This window comes from Tamandua tetradactyla, chromosome 26, assembly GCF_023851605.1.
Source record: "Tamandua tetradactyla isolate mTamTet1 chromosome 26, mTamTet1.pri, whole genome shotgun sequence".
NCBI classification, from domain to species: Eukaryota; Metazoa; Chordata; class Mammalia; order Pilosa; family Myrmecophagidae; genus Tamandua; species Tamandua tetradactyla.
Genome location: NC_135352.1, coordinates 34,422,815 through 34,439,321, shown reverse-complemented (window position 1 = coordinate 34,439,321; position 16,507 = coordinate 34,422,815). Strand labels below are relative to the sequence as shown.

The window sequence follows — 16,507 nt, the reverse complement described above, 5'->3', positions numbered from 1 at the left end:
GGTTAAAATCTGATGTGAAAATAAATTAGGCTATTTTCATCTTTATAAGAGTTTGAATGAATATTTACACATTCCTGTAACTAAATATTGATTGGGTTGATGATGGAAACTCCAAATCAAGTTTTGTTTGATATGCAATATATGCTAAATTAATATAGTATCTTCTAAAAGTTGGATATATCCTGAATTGCTTAGCAAAGTTGACCCCAAGGACTTTTTTTTGTTTGTTTAATATGGGATGTTTCACGAATTTGCATGTCATCTTTGCACAGGGGTCATGCTAATCTTCTCTGCATCGTCCCAATTTTAGTATATGTCCTGCCAAAGCAAGAACAGCCCCAAGGACTTTTAACCCCAGAGCATTAAGGACACACATACAACCATATCTCTCCATGTTTTCTCTTTTACTTGACTACATTTCTGAAATTATTGTCCATATTTTGATAATGAATAGAGTCTAAATTTGATGTTACACCTCTTCTGAACAATATATTTAACAAAATCTTATTTGCTCCATTTATAATAGTGTATTGGTATGTCAGTAAGCTAGCATGGGGTGATTCTGACATTAAAATTCCAGAAGGACAACACAAGGCAAGACGGTGAGGAGCAGAAGATGAGGGAAACCTGTCACTCCAAAACCACACAAAGCAATCCCTTCTAGATTGGGTTTATGAAATTGAGACTCTGTCCAGGCTTTTTAGCATATGAACATACTCCAAACAGAATAACTTCAATATACCCATTCTTAGATGGATACTAATCAGAATGACAATTGCCAAAGCTAAAGAGAGAATTATGAGAGCAGCAAGAGAAAAGTGACTCATCACCTACAGTATGGTACTGGCATGAGGATAAATACATTGAGTAATGAAATAGAATTGATACTTCAGAAATAGACCCTCAGTTATATGGCTAATTGATTTTTGACAATGTTGTCACATCCACTGAATTGTAAAAGAATAGTCTTTATAACAAATGATGCTTGGAAAACTGAATGTCCAGATGCAAAAGAAAGAAGGAGGAGATTTTCTTACATCATATACAATAATTAACTCAAAATGTACCAAAGACCTGAATATAAGAATCAGAACTATAAAGTTCCTATAAGAAAATGTAGGGAAGTATCTTCAAGATATTGTGCTAAGCAGTGGTTTATTAGACTTTATATAGAAAGCCTAAGCAACAAAAGGAAAAACAAATTAGGAACCTTTGTGCCTCAATGGACCTTATTACGAAAGTAAAAAGACAACCTACTCAATGGGAGAAAATACTTGAAAACCACATATCCAATCAAGTTTTAATATTCAGAATATATATAGAAATCCAATAACTCCACAATAAAAATAAAATAAAAAACAATTAAAAATGGTCCAAAGACTGAAAAGAACATTTCTTCAAAGAGAATGTATAGATATCTAAAAAGCACGTGGAATTATGCTCAATATTATTAGCTACTAGAGGAATGTAAATCAAAACCACCATAAAGTACTATTTCATGCCCATTAGAATGGGTACTTTGGAAAAAAATAGGAGAGCTAACAAGTATTGGAGAGGATGTAGAGACATAGGAACACTCAGCCATTGCTGGTGGGAATGTAAAATGGTACAGCCACTGTGGAAGACAATTTGAAAGTTTCTCAGAAAGCCAAGTAAAGAATTACCATATGTCCTAGCAATTCCTCTACTAGGAATGTATTCAAAATTATTGAAAGCAAGGTTCAAACAGATATATGCACACTGATCTTCATAGTGGTATTATTTGCAATTGCAAAAGGATGGAAGCAGCCCAAGAACACATCAACATCTGAATGGATAAGTAAAAATTGGAATATACATACAATGGAATATTATTCATCATTAAAGAGGAATGAAATTTCTGGTTCATGCAACAACATGGTTGAACCTTGAAGACATCAGGTTGAAGAAAATAAGCCACACACAAAAGGACAAGTATTGTATTATCTCATTGATGTGAAATATTATAAAAAGAAAACTCATTGAGTTAGAATATAGATTATGTATTTCAGTTTGCTAAAGCTATTGGAATGTAACATATCAGAAAAGGATTGGCTTTTACAAAGAGAATTTATTAGATTACAAGTTTACAGTTCTAAGGTCTTTAAAATACCTGAATTAAGGTATCAAGAGGGAAATACCTTCTCTGAGGAAAGACTGCAGGCATCAGAAGTTCCTCTGCCACATGGGAAAGCACATTGTGATGTCTGCTTGTCCTTCTCTCTTAGATTCTGGCTTCAAAATTGGTCTTTCAGCTCCTGTGGGTTCTTCTGGCTTCTCCTGGCATGTTTTTTTTCTCTCTCTCTCCATGAGCTCTCTTATTGGACTCCAGCCCATGTTGAATGGGCTGTGTCACATTTCCATTGAAACAACCTAATCAAAAGGCCCCACCCAAAAACATGTCTGGACTCACAGGGCTGGAGTAAAAGAACATAACAGATTCAAACCAGCCAATGGGTTACCTGGACTGTGGTGGAAGCGGGGAATGAGGAATCAATACTTTACTTGTAGAGTTTCTATTTTGGTTGATTGTAAATTTCTGGAAAAGGATAGTGGTAATGGAAGCACAATATTGTGAGCATAATTAACAACAGTGAACTGTATATGTAAATGAGCTTAAATGGGAAATTATGTCATATATATGTTGGTAGAATAAACATTAAATGATAAAACTTAGAAATGTACAACACAGCGAACCCTGTTATAAACAATGGACTACAGATAAATAGTACAATTTTTAAAATGCTCTTTCATGAATTATGAATTATGATGCATGGTGTTAATAATAGGGTGGTATTTGGAGAAAAATACACCCTAATGTAAGGCATGCACTATAGTAAATCATACAATAATAATATTCGTTTATCAATTGTGAAATAGGTACCATACTAATTCAAAGTGTTAATAATAGAGAGAGGTATTTGGGAGTCCATTTTTTGCACGATTTTTCTACAACCCTACAATTTCTCTAATTAAAAAAATGTGGCAGGAAATATATTTCTTAGAAATAATAGTAAAATCATTAAATGACTTATGATCCTTTAAAGGTTTATTCCTTTGAAAAAATAAAATGTAAGATAGGATATTAAATTGAGTATAAGAAGCTCTCTAGTCAAGACAAAATGACCAATTTATCAGCATTGAGGACAGGTCAGTAATAATACAAAATAAGTCATTGAAAAAATCGAACAAGACAGTCCTTATTGAATTAAAGTAAATAGTTAATATAGATGAAAATATATTATGTAAACAACTGCTACTAGAAATGAAACAGAATTATTGATCACTAAGCAATTATGTTAATTCATCACTTATTTATACTTAATTTGTTGCAACTAAGAGCAACTAAATTTTTAATGTTACAAATGTATGATAAATTTGGAATTTATTCTTTATTTTTGAGCAGATATTTGGGAGTGAAATGCAAGCAAGAAATGTATCATTTATTGTTCTCATAAACATACATATTGTGTACATTTTTTGCTTGTGTGTATATATATATATAATATACATATACATACATATATGTATTTTTATTTATACATCAGACTCTATGGGACCCAGTACTCAGGTCACTGAATGGAATAGTATCAGCACGTGAGCAGCCCCGTGTCATCCACACAATGGAGCCTCTGTCTTCTCAAAGGTGACCACTCACCCATACAGCTGTAAAAAGACATCAAAGCAGATTGGTTTACGGATTCTGCTTGAAATCCACCCATGTTCTATTAATAACGATCAGCTCTGAAACATTGAAAAAAGTATAAATCAGTAAATAGAAATAATGTAAATGAGGAAAAGTATATTTATAAAATTATTTAAATTTTTAAGGGAAACTGTAAGTTCATATTTTTTTAAAGGACTGTGCATTGTATATATGTAACTATTTCTAGATATCTTTCCAGATTGGGCAATTGTTTACCCACAAATAAGTCAAACAAAAACACAAAATCTCATTGCAGAAAACAGTATTTATGTTTATCATCTCAATCATTGTTTATATATTGAGGGTCAAGATTCAGAGACGTGTCTGCATGAGGTGAGTAATACTGCATTTCTGTCATAAATGTACACTTTTTCATGAGCACACAACGAATTTCTCAGGAAATATCCTAAAACCTGTTACCAGTTTTAATGGGAATTTTGTTCTAGAAATAATTAGGTATAAAATATTCAAAATATTGAGAATTGAATGAAATAAAATATAGAATTGTAGTTAGAAAATTAGCAAATAGCATCCTTATTGAAATGGTCATGAATAAGATACTCCAGAGTCTACTAAGATTAAGTACTTGCCAAGTATTTTGAGCCAGAGTTAGTTTTCAGGCAAAAGATCATCTAAATCTGGATGAAGCTAAAAGGGTAAGGACTGCGAAGTCTCTGCGGTTCTGCCAGACTTTAAATTTAGCGCATTAGTTTGCCACAGTTTCAAAGAGGCTGGCTGAAAAAAACAGGACTTCGTTCAGATGCAGACCTTCGTTCCTCACAGCACCGACTGCATCGTGAGTTCCGAGTTCACGTCGGTTTCCACTTGTCTGGAAGTCCCGTGGAGACAAAGCCGAGATATCTGGGCAGATCCGGCGCTCACAGTGGTTTTGTGTCACAGCTGAGGAAATGCAGGCTCAGGAAACTTTTTTTGTTTTTTAAAGAAAGCTGCTCGCACACTTGTCCAAGCTTTTCCTCGGAGGGAGAGATTATATTGTTATCTTGGTCAGGAACTAAATCTGCTCTCTGTCACAGAAGGAAAAATAATGTCTGTCTTTCAAGATTATTTCTTATCATTCTTGGAAAGACCCTGGAATAAAAGCTGAGGATACAGGATGAGACGAAATACCATGAAGAATTGTCACCCAGAACCATGGAGCACAGGGATTTTCAGGTTACCATGATTATGAATTCATTCAGTATTTCTCATAAGCCATGAAAAGTGTTGCGACATATATTGATAGAAATTGCCTTTTTTTATAAACCATTCATATTTCAATCTAAGTATAGGCCCTGGAAAACGAAGTTTAAATAATAGCACTATGACTCTTTCAAAGAATACATGATGGCAAAACCAGTGATTTCAGTAATCTTTCTGGTGATTTAACAATTAGGACATTATATATGCAATATATTTTTTTTAAAGGGTCTCACCACAAAAATTTAAACAAATGTTTAATACAGGTGTGTATTTGTGAAAGCAGATACATTATAACTACCAAAACGTTTTGTGCGCTACCTTGGTGTCCATCTTACTTTGGCCAATCTGCTTGCCTCAGCACTGGCATTTGTCCTAAATAACAAAGTTTTCCACCCACGGGGACAAGACTCCCCCCTCCCCACCACCACAGGCACGCCTCACCCAGAACCCACAGTTGCCCCCACATACGCTAATCGCCCTTAATGACCTAAGACCTCCAATCACTTTCCCTTTTCTGGCGCATTTGCTTTAAGCTAACCAATCTTTGATTCTTGTGGAAGATCTAACAACTTCCATGCTTACACCACACTAAAGGCATAAGCCCATGGGGCCTTGTCACTCTGCTTGTGTGCTCACCACCTCCTCGTCGTGCCACCAGAGCCGAGTGTGCGTCCCGTTGGCCTTCATGGCACCCTTCCCTCTCCGAGACCTCTGAGCAAAAAGTTGTCTTTTCTCATGCATTATGGCCTCAGTTTCCCATTGTGTCACACCTCCACCCAAACCCAAACTTAAAATACGACTTATCTAATTCAAAACACACGTGCACACACACATATAAGCAGAAGATCAACAGGACAGGAAAGTGATAAGCATCTTCCAAAGTACTTTCAGTTCCTTTGTATAAATCAGAAGATTACAGACTAAGGGTGAAACTAGAGAGCATATTGCTTCTTGAAGTATTTTTATGGTGTTTTTATAGTGTTTCAATGGTGTCATATTTGAAGTAGCGATGGTCTAGTCAATGATGAGACCATTGCTGCATTGAAAATAAATACATTTATATTCATAGCAAATAGTCTTTCATTTTGTCTAAGAGCATTTGTATAAATTTTTACTCATCATATTCTCTTTTGCTTTAAATCAGGGGTCAGCCAACTACAATCCACAGGCCAAGTCTGACCTGTCACCTATGTTTAAACAGCCCGCAGCTAAGAATGTTGTGGTTGTTGAAGCTGTTCTTTAATGTAATCCATTCCTGTGGATGTGGCGCCATTGTTGGTAGGAACTTTTGATGAGTTTACTTCGGTTAAGGTGTGATTCACCTCCTTCAAATGACCCTTTCTCCTCTCACTGCAGGTCTTTATAAATAGGATGGAGAGAGAGAGAGAGAGAGAGACAGGGAGGGAGGGAGGAAGTGAGAGAGAGAGAGAGAAAGAGAGAGAAAGGGCACCAGAGTGCAACCGAAGCAAGAAACAGAAATCAAGGAAACCCGGAAGAGAAGTGAGAGATAAGCAGAAGCTACCATGTGCCTCGCCATGTGGCAGAGGAGCCAAGGATTGCCAGTTTTCAGTCTTTGGAAAGAAAGCACTGCCTTGATGATGGCTTAATTTGGACATTTTCTCAGACTCTTAACTGTAAGCTAATACATCCCCATTGTTTAACCTGAACCATTTCATGGTCTCTGTTTGGAGTAGCAGAGGAAGCAAAACAAATTTTTTTTTTTTTAGAAATTTAAATGGAGGAAATAAATCCAAAGAAGAATAACATTTCATGAAATGTAATCAATTCATGAAATTCAAAGTGTCCAAGTTTTATTGGAAAACCATCATGCTCATTTTTTAACATGTTGTCTGTGGCTACTTTTTTGCTAAAATGGCAGAGTGGAGTAATTATGACAGAAGCTGATTGTCCTTACAAAACCTAAAATATTTACTATCTGGGCTTTTACAGAAAAGGTTTGTGTATCCTTGCCCTAAAATGTGTAACTACAAAACAGATATTAACTTGTGTCAATATAGTTCATATGAAATAGTACATGGGCTTTCTAACAAAGTATCCTTAGTAAAAACGTTTTCACATGACTGACAATATAATGCAGCCAGAGAGTAATGTACATTATTTTATTCATGAATCCAAATTTATCAGCTGGAGTGTAGCACAGTGGAAATATAGCAAACATACAAAACTCTATGGAATGATACATTTAGAACACTGAAAATAAAATAATAAATGTGATGCTTTAGGTTCAGTGCTAGGAGAAGATTTGGGCCTCATGCTCTATGATTTTGATAAATGCAAACTACAGAGTAGGAGATTTGGACTTCAGTGTGAATCTTCTCTAAGTACTCAAACAGGAGAAATAAAAAAGACAGGGAAATGAGAAGTATAAAATATTTTTTTAAATGCTTATCAAAACCACATTTTAAACCTCGGATTTTAAAGCATATCATTAATCATGGTTCATTCCTCTTTTACCTTTGTTTTTCTCTTAAATTGTGTCTAGAAATTGAATACGCATTGTCCTAAGGAATCCTTATGTGACTTTTATGTAAGAATTATATCAAGAAATCATTTCCATTCTGGTATGGAGATGATTTTCCATAAGTTCTCACATTAATGAACACATTCAGGTATTAGGAGACATTTCTCTATTTTAGGGAAAGTGTGGGCCCATGAGTGCTGTAATTTATGAGGTCACAGATGGGAATGATATAGAAAAATGCACCTTTGAGGTGACAGTTGAATAAAAGGGAATATATGATTTAGTGAAAATAGTCAATTTTGTATTTTTAAAACATAAATTTAAAAAAATATCTGGAAGGGGTATTAGACCTCAAGTATTTTGTCTAATTATCATTATGGAGCTGAAGAAATGGAAAATCAGAGATAAGAGAGTGGGAAAATTGGAATCCAGTCTTTCTGACATATTTCTGCTTTATAGGCTGCCATGAAATTTGACCACCATTTTGTGTTTCTTCTGTTTTGGAAAAACATTTTTTTCATAAGACAGAAATTTCATTAAAGCTATTACTATCTTAATATTTCTTGACCAGCTACTTAAACTTTAACTTTACTGATGGACGTTTACAAAGTTGCATAAATAATTATTAGAATAAAATGACTGTTTGACCAAATGACTGCATTGTTTCTGTCACCTTACCGGTAAATAAAATGTATATTGATAGAATTTCTACTAATAAAATTCTATGGGTTCAGTTTTCTTGTTTAAATGGTTCAACTTTGTGTTTGGTATTTAAAAAATAATAAAATCATGCATTGCTTATGGAGCTTTTCCTCACACTTTTAAACTAAAAATGAAAAAAAAATTCTTAGAAAGACAAAAATGTAATCAGCAAAGTAAAAGTTACTACAACATATGAAAGAAATAATCAAAGGATAACTTGACCATCAAATTCAATTTCTGAATCTCAATATGGGTGATATGATTTCATATTTTATCATGCTTAAAAACTTTGGATAGCTTTTGAGTGACAAAATTTTCAAAATATTGCGTACTGATTTATCACGTGATGGAATACAATGGATTTTAAAATATTTCTTCACTGAAGTTGAACATAAATTACACAAAAATGCCCCAAAGGATTAAAACAAACAAAAAAATGCCTGTTGGTTTGTTTATATGATCTTGTTCTTCTTGTATTAAAAAGAAAACACTCTTGCTGTTTGAAATATTAAGACTGTAGATGTCATGAAGCCATTGCAGTTCCACAATTACTTAATTGTGTTACGATGATTGTCGTGTGTGTGCATGTTTGCTCAATTGTAGGTCCGTGGTGCCTACACTAGCAGCATTCCATTCTGCTTTGTTTATAAAATGTGTTCCATACCTCCTAAGAAAAAACAATTATGATAATTGACTAAATAAACTAAATTGATTAAATAAACTAATCCATCACAGTTACAATAACTTCTTACATTTCCTTTTAGAATTATTATGGTTTTACTTCCAAAAACAATAAAGGGAGATATTTTATAATATTTTAGTTACCAGAGGTAGATTTGACTAAATACAAAATATGTTTTCTGTATTTAGCTATATCATGCCTTGAGTAAATTTAGGGGGATACATATCCAAAAATAAAATTTGCACTCAGAATTATAACAGCAAGTTTTCTGTGGTCTGAATGACAATGGACTGGAACTAGTGAAATGATTTTGAGAATAATTTGCCAAGTTTTTTTTTAGTGATTTAGAGAGAACTTTTTCCTATCCCAATCGTACTTATCTTTTATGTGTTTAAAGGTCATAATTATTTAAAAGGTAGGCATTTTAGGAAACCACATTATTAGTCCAGTATAGCTGGTAAAACATTACTGGCACAGATACTGGCATGATTAAAAATTTGGCAAAGACCACATTTGTATTTATCTATTTAATTCTCCATGCGTCTGGTTTCTTTATTCGGCTATTCTTTTCATAACTTCTTAAAAATGAAAGTTAAGCTTATTAAATTTCAGCCATTCTTATTTTCAAAATAAGTATTTAATATATACACATACATACATATATACATGCACATAAATACATGCATATATATGCATGTGTATACATATGTATATGTATATATGTATGCGTGTTTGTGTGTGTGTTCAATTACCACTTTAGCCACAATCCAAACTTTTGCCATGTATTTGTGGAGATTCTCCTTGTAAATATTTTCTTAATCCCAGTATAATTTCTTGACTGATATATATGATTTTATAATATTTTAAATTTAAAATATATTTCAGGTCATCATTATTGATTTATACTGGTTTAAAATTTAATTGCAATATGATAAATTGAATATAAATTGATATTAAGACTTATTCATATATATATGTGAATATATATATGTTTTTTATTTTGTTTTGTTTTGTTTTGTTTTAGATGCATGGTCCAGGGATCGAACCTGGGTGTCCTGCATGGAAGGTGGGCATTCTACCACTGAACCACTGGTACACCCAATACATATGTTTTTTTGTTGTTGTTGTTGTTTGCGTGTGTGTGTCACTGGGCAAAGGCCATGGAGTCTTCTTTCTTTTATTTTTTAAAAATTTTATTTTACTTTATTTTTTTAAATACCAAAAAACAAAAGCAAACCAAAACATTCCTATTTTGATCATTCCGTTCTACATATATAATCAGTAATTCACAATATCATCACATAGTTTCATAGTCATCATCATAATCATTTCTTGGAACATTTGCATCTATTCAGAAAAAGAAATAAAATGAAAACAGAAAAAAAATTTAAACATACTATACCCCTTACCCCTCCCTTTCATTGATCACTAGCATTTCCAACTAAATTTATTTTATCATTTGTTTCCCCTATTATTTATTTTTATTCCAGATGTCCTACTCATCTGTTGACAAGGTAGATGAAAGGAGCATCGAACACTAGGTTTTCACAATCAAACAGTTACATTGTGAAAGCTGTATCATTATACAATAGTCATCAAGAAACATGGCTACTGGAACACAGCTCTACATTTTCAGGCAGTTCCCTCCAGCCTCTCCATTACATCTTGAATAACAAGGTGATATTTACTTAATGTATAAGAATAACCTACAGGATAACCTCTCGACTCTGTTTGGAATCTCTCAGCCATTGGAACTTTGTCTCATTTCGCTCTTTCCCCTTTTGGTCGAGAAGATTTTCTCAGTCCCTTGATGCTGAGTCTCAGCTCATTCTAGGATTTCTGTCCCATGTTGCCAGGAAGGTCCGCACCCCTGGGAGTCACGTCCCACATAGACAGGGGAAGGGTGGTGAGTTTGCTTGTGTTGGCTGGAGAGAGAGGCCACATCTGAGCAACAAGAGAGGCTCTCTTGGGGGTGACTATTAGGCCTAATTTTAAGTAGGCTTGACCTATCCTTTGTGGGGTTAAATTTCATATGAGCAAACCCTGAGACTTGGGGCTCAGCCTATAGCTTTGTCCACACTGCTTGTGAGAATATCAAGAATTCAACTTGGGGAAGTCGAATTTCTCCCCGTTCTCACCATTCCCTGAAGGGGGCTTTGCAAATATTTTTCCACTCACTGATCAAATCTCAGAAAGAAAGAAAGATGCTAAAGATTGAGATGGTATAATCTAGGAATGCCTAGAGCGCATAATAATAGTGACTAAATGTACAGATTTAAAAAATGTTTTTGCATGAAGAAGGACAAAGGAATGCCATTACCTCAGGGTACTGAAAATAAATGGTAATTAATATTTTAAAATTTCTACTTATGTGTGAGACTAAAGAAAAAATGTTTATTTGGTACAAAATTTGTATTTTGACTAGTGCATTTCCTAATATAACTTCTGTAGATAGCATGATTGAACACCATAAGTACTTTGAACCTTGGATAGGACATGAGATTTTGTTGGTTTGTCCAGAGTGATGCCCCAATGAATACATATGTTTTTAAATCTATTCCCTGTGCTCATTTCATAAGTATTTGGTGCAGCACTCTATAATTTGTCCCTTAGAACATGCCAGCTAATTAAGTTTTATTCTTAAGGATTTTTTTATTTAGTTGATCAATCACTCAAAAAAGTACGTTAAATTTCACACTATTTGTTCATTTTGCCATATATTTTTGTTAACTTTTGCTTTGCAAAACTTGAGGGTATATCCCTCCCAGGAATGTAGCTGATATTTGTAGATTCTGGGTAAAATGGATATATGCTATATTTAAATGGTAAAAAATTTATGAATTTAACTAACAAATTGTTTTACTGTATGCTTTTTATCCTTATGTCTTGACAGTTATTATATTCTTTAAAACGACCTGGAAGGCCAGAGACAGATTTATGATTGTTGAATTCCCTGCAGTTTCTTGCAGGAAAGAGACAGGGTAGGGAGGGCCATAACTTATCCCCTAGACTGAGCCCTGTCTTCCTCTTTGCATCGTTAGCTCCCTGACTCTGCTAAGCCTCCACCCAGATCACAGACACAGCACGGTTTCACTCACACCACAGTTTCCACCTTCGCCACGGTGTGCCCTTCAGAGGTCTGGACTGGTGGAGAGGTCCTCCATTCCTGTAAGAGCAGTCTTAGATGTGGACCTGAATTCTGTTTGGACGAAATCTCCTGGCCCCGTGGACTCCTCCTCCAATAGAGAAAATACATTGGTAGAGAAAGACTAGACAGATTCTCAGAAGTGCAAGCCCCCGGGCCAGCTCTGTTCTTGTTTAAGATCTAATCATATTGCTGACTTTATGATTTATACACGTTTAAGATAGTTATCATCCTGCTGATTAAAATACCTTGAATTATGTAATGAAATGTTAGCCCGTCTAATAATTTCTTCCTTCCCATTTACAATGGCTGACATGTATAAAAGTATCCAAGGTTTTATTTTATTTTTTAATTAAAAATTGTCTAGAACATCTTTTCTATTCCCATTGTTTTTGCTTCCATATGTATCAGAGGTTTCTCATGCAAATAATTTTTTAATATGCTTCATAACTTGCCTAAAAAATTTAGTCCATTTATATTATCATGATTTCTGTTATTCGTACACTATTTCTAAAAACTTTATTACAGGAAATATTTGGCACCTCCTCCCTTCACTCTTAAATGACTTCTTTTAGTGTAATTTTTTTTAAAAATTGTATTTCATTCTCATTTTCCTCTTCTTGGTTTGCATATTACATACTTTCTGTGTATCTATTTTGTGTGCACCATTTTAGCGTGCACAAACAATGTCCAATATTAATCACACTTTCTACCTCCCCAAAAACCGTAGATCTTAATGGGAGACATTTTTCCTTTAATGTGTTTGTGTCATCTGGCGTATTGTGCAGTTCATGTTTTATAAAAATCTATTTGGTTGTATTTATATATGTATATTTTAATTCTGGTAGCCTTTTTTAATCTTGTCATCTATAATTTTGAACGTATTAGTTAGGCATCTAAATATCCATCTCTGGAACCTCCAATGTGCCTACTCAGTGTCATTTCTGGTATGTTTTTTATTTGTTTTTCTAATTTGGTTTTCCATTATTTGGTGTTATTTCCTAACCTGCTTGGTAATTTCATTCAATGCTGGCAGTTAAGTAAGAACGTTGCAGCGAGTCTCTGGACGAAGTTACATTCTTCCCGACATTTGTTCTTCTGGCTGTCAGTTTGACAAAGCAAATGTCACTTTATCCAGTCATTTTATTGAGTTAATTTGATGTTTGGTTTCAGTCTTTCTAAAACCTGTTCTATTCTGGTTTTCCCTTCCTTAGAGGATGGAGTCATTCGGGGGTCTTATCCCAAAACCTGTTATGTCTGCCACTGTTTAACAGGCCCTGAGTTCTGTGTCTGCCGCGTCACCCCCTTACAACTGCTCAGTTTCCCAGTCTCCCCTCTGAAGGCCGCTCTGCAGCTGGCTGGCCTCTCTGCAGGCTCAGTTTAGAAATTAGTCACTGCCTCAAAGAGGAAACGTGGCACTGGATTTCAGCTCCATCCCTCTGCAGCTCTTCTTCCCACAGGATTTTAATCTCTTCATCCTTTACTGTTGATGTAGCTGCAAATTCTAATCTTGTGACTCTTTGAGACAATGAAAACACCAAGTTGATTCCTGTTTGGGTCCTTGCTCTCACGCGTCTTAATCATTAAATGCCTCAAGTGAAATATCAGCCTAGGGGCATGACTTTGCCCCTTTTCTTTCACTGGCATCTTTTCCATTCACATGGTGCTTTTCAATGTCTAAAAACAACATTTCATGGATTTTTGCTGTTTTAATACATGATTTATTTTATCATTGTTCTCTTAGGAAAATTGCCTTAATACAAGCTCCTCAGGCATAACCAGAAGTAGATGTAATACCCTTTCATTAATGTTATTTCTAAAATCCTCCTTTGCATGAATTTTTAAGGATTCACTTAAATATTTATCTATTACATATTTTTTTATATTGAAGTTTCATCTTGAATTTATGTTCGTATATGTCTAGAAGTAAACATTTAAATTGATAGTTTTCTAATTAGTTGAATATCATTCTGGAAAAAAAAAATGTTAAAATGATGCCCTGCAATGCACCACTGGCTTGTATATGATAATTTTTGCATCATTCATTCTGTGTATGTGTATACATTTATTTTTATTTTCTGAAGACTCTGAATAAGTTCACAATGATATAGTTTGCTTTATTAACTTAACTTTTAATTTGCCTTAACTATAGCCTAAAAAATCTGGCTTCCTTATTTTTTTTTAGAAAATTATGTGTACACCTTTGCTTGTTAATGTATGAGGTGAATCATTGAAATATTTTGTCATTTTAAAAAATAATGATGTAATTCAGTTACAGCGTTGTGCTACTATTCTGTTATGATATGTTTATGCAGTTGTCATTTATATTTAAATTTGGAAGAAATAGTGTTTCTAGAATAAATAGGCCTCCTACCTGGAAATATAATAAACTACTCATAATTATAAAGTAAATTAATAATATTATAATTCATTTAGTTCTGGATTTGATTTTAGGTGCTTCCAGAATATGGAAATTGATTGTTGCATTCATTTTTTCACTATGTATTGAAATTGAAGAAACTATCTACTTAATTTATGATTTGTTGTGTATTTTCCCAGATTTGTATTACCAAGCACTCCAGGAATAAAGTAGACTTGACCATTATCATTATTATTGAAAAAAAATAATAATGAACTTTCTATTACCTTATCTAGCACTATCAAATTTATGTTCATATTCTATCATCTCTATTTGCTCCATTTTATATCAGAGTAAATACTCAGAATATGAAGATATACAGTAGTTTCCTTTTAGGTAATTTTAGTAAGCCATTATCCGCCCTGCTTCAAGTCCAGCGATACTGGTGTATATAGGTAATTGAGGTATGCAGCTGCGTCACGGCAGAATGGAGACGTAAGCTGCCCTGACTGTAGGCATAGCCTGGTATAAAAAGCATCAGCACCTCTGGGCAGCCCTTCCCTGGACAGCCTTGGCTGTGCTCATGTGTATTGCTGGAATGCTGGAATGCATTTAGTAGCTGCAGCCATCACTTAAATCTTTTTCATGTTTCTCTGTATTCAGTAATAAATAAAAGTGCCACAGGCTTTAGTATGAGTCATTCTTCTTGCCAACCTTACATCCTATTTTAGTTCTGGTCTAGAACATTTGCTATAGTTTGCTGGTTGGCAAGAGTTTCTTTGAGGTTTATTTGTAAAGTAGAGAAGAAAGGAGATATGACTCAGAAACTGTCAAGTGAGAAGCATTGTGGAGCTGTTACTTTCAATTTGTTTATTGACCAAGTAATTTTTGAATTCTACTAGGTGCCTGACTCTTTTCTGGATGATGGGAAACTGGCAATAAAGAAAACAGACAACAATATCTGCCCTTTCAGAATTGACATTCCATTAGGGGGAAGATAAATGATGAGCAAAGTAAATAAGTAAATTATACATTCAGTAACAAATGTGGTTTCAAAACTATAGAGAAGAAAACACATAGGAGGTGGAGAATGGACTGTCATTGTTATGCAACACTTAGGACAGCTCTCACTGGGAAGCCAATGTGTGGCAAAATGCTAAGAGCAGTAAGGAAGTAGGTCAAGAGAGGAAGTAGGCCAGTTCTGAGGAGAATTGAAAAGAGAAACCAAGCTAGGTGGCTTCAGGGAAAAGAGAGGGAAAACCCAGGGTTTGCAATAGGTGCCAGACTAGTGGTGTGGAGGCACAGCTGGACCCCTATGACCACCGAAGATGAGTCTGTCCTCCAGGGGCAGCAAGCTTGAGGTTGAAATGGCTGAATGCCGCAGGCTAGAGGCCAAAAACAAGTAGCAGAGTTGCATGGATAGTTCTGTATGTCTCATGCAGTTTGTTAACAAGTCCAATACTGTTAGCTCAGTGTTCTCACCACCTTGTTGGTGTTTCGCAAGGTAACTGTTGTTGCAAAATTTCAAATTCTGGTGGCTCCAAGAGACTATGGTAATGGCAGGCCAAGTTGCAGTGTCTGACCCGGTGGCTGCTGTACATGACACAGCAGGAGGGTGAAATGGAGCTGAGTATACCACCTAAGAACTACCTCTGAAGGTATGGAAATGATGGGCTTATACCTTGAATGAGGAAGTCAGTGTGTGCATGATGGCAGGGAAATTAAATGCTGTTGCTTTTCCCAAGGGCACCAAGTGAGCTGTGTCTCTCTGCTACGCCCATAGAAATTTAAATCTCAGTCAATGTTTATTAGGACAAGGGAGCAGAATAAAGGAGACAGACAAGTGCATGGAATGACCAAATTACAGATGGATTGGGGTAGACTGCTAGAATAACAGATCTCTCACACAGATGACATAGATGCAAATTGAGATGAATTATGTCATTTTTATTGTTGCTTCCTCTGAGAATCCTGAAAGTCAAGATCTCAAAATTTGACATTGAATCATGAATGTAATGACAGTCATATTTTAGCAGAAAGCAGTGGGCAGTTAAAGACTTCAGATGTCTTGGTGAAATACTATAAAAAGTGACAGATCCCAGAATAACAGAATGGACATAAGACTGCTTTCCAATTGTAATCACCCCTTTTTACCTCATTTGAGCTGCTGCAACTATTTAAATGATGGCCAGTGAACCATCTGTAAGCATTAG

General features: G+C 34.8%; 1 non-coding gene across 1 annotated transcript; it reads right to left on the bottom strand.

The window, feature by feature from the left end:
• Nucleotides 1-227: 227 nt before the first annotated feature.
• On the bottom strand, nucleotides 228-334 carry LOC143670086 (U6 spliceosomal RNA). The gene has a single exon (XR_013169267.1). It is a non-coding gene; the product is annotated as a U6 spliceosomal RNA (small nuclear RNA).
• Nucleotides 335-16,507: the final 16,173 nt, after the last annotated feature.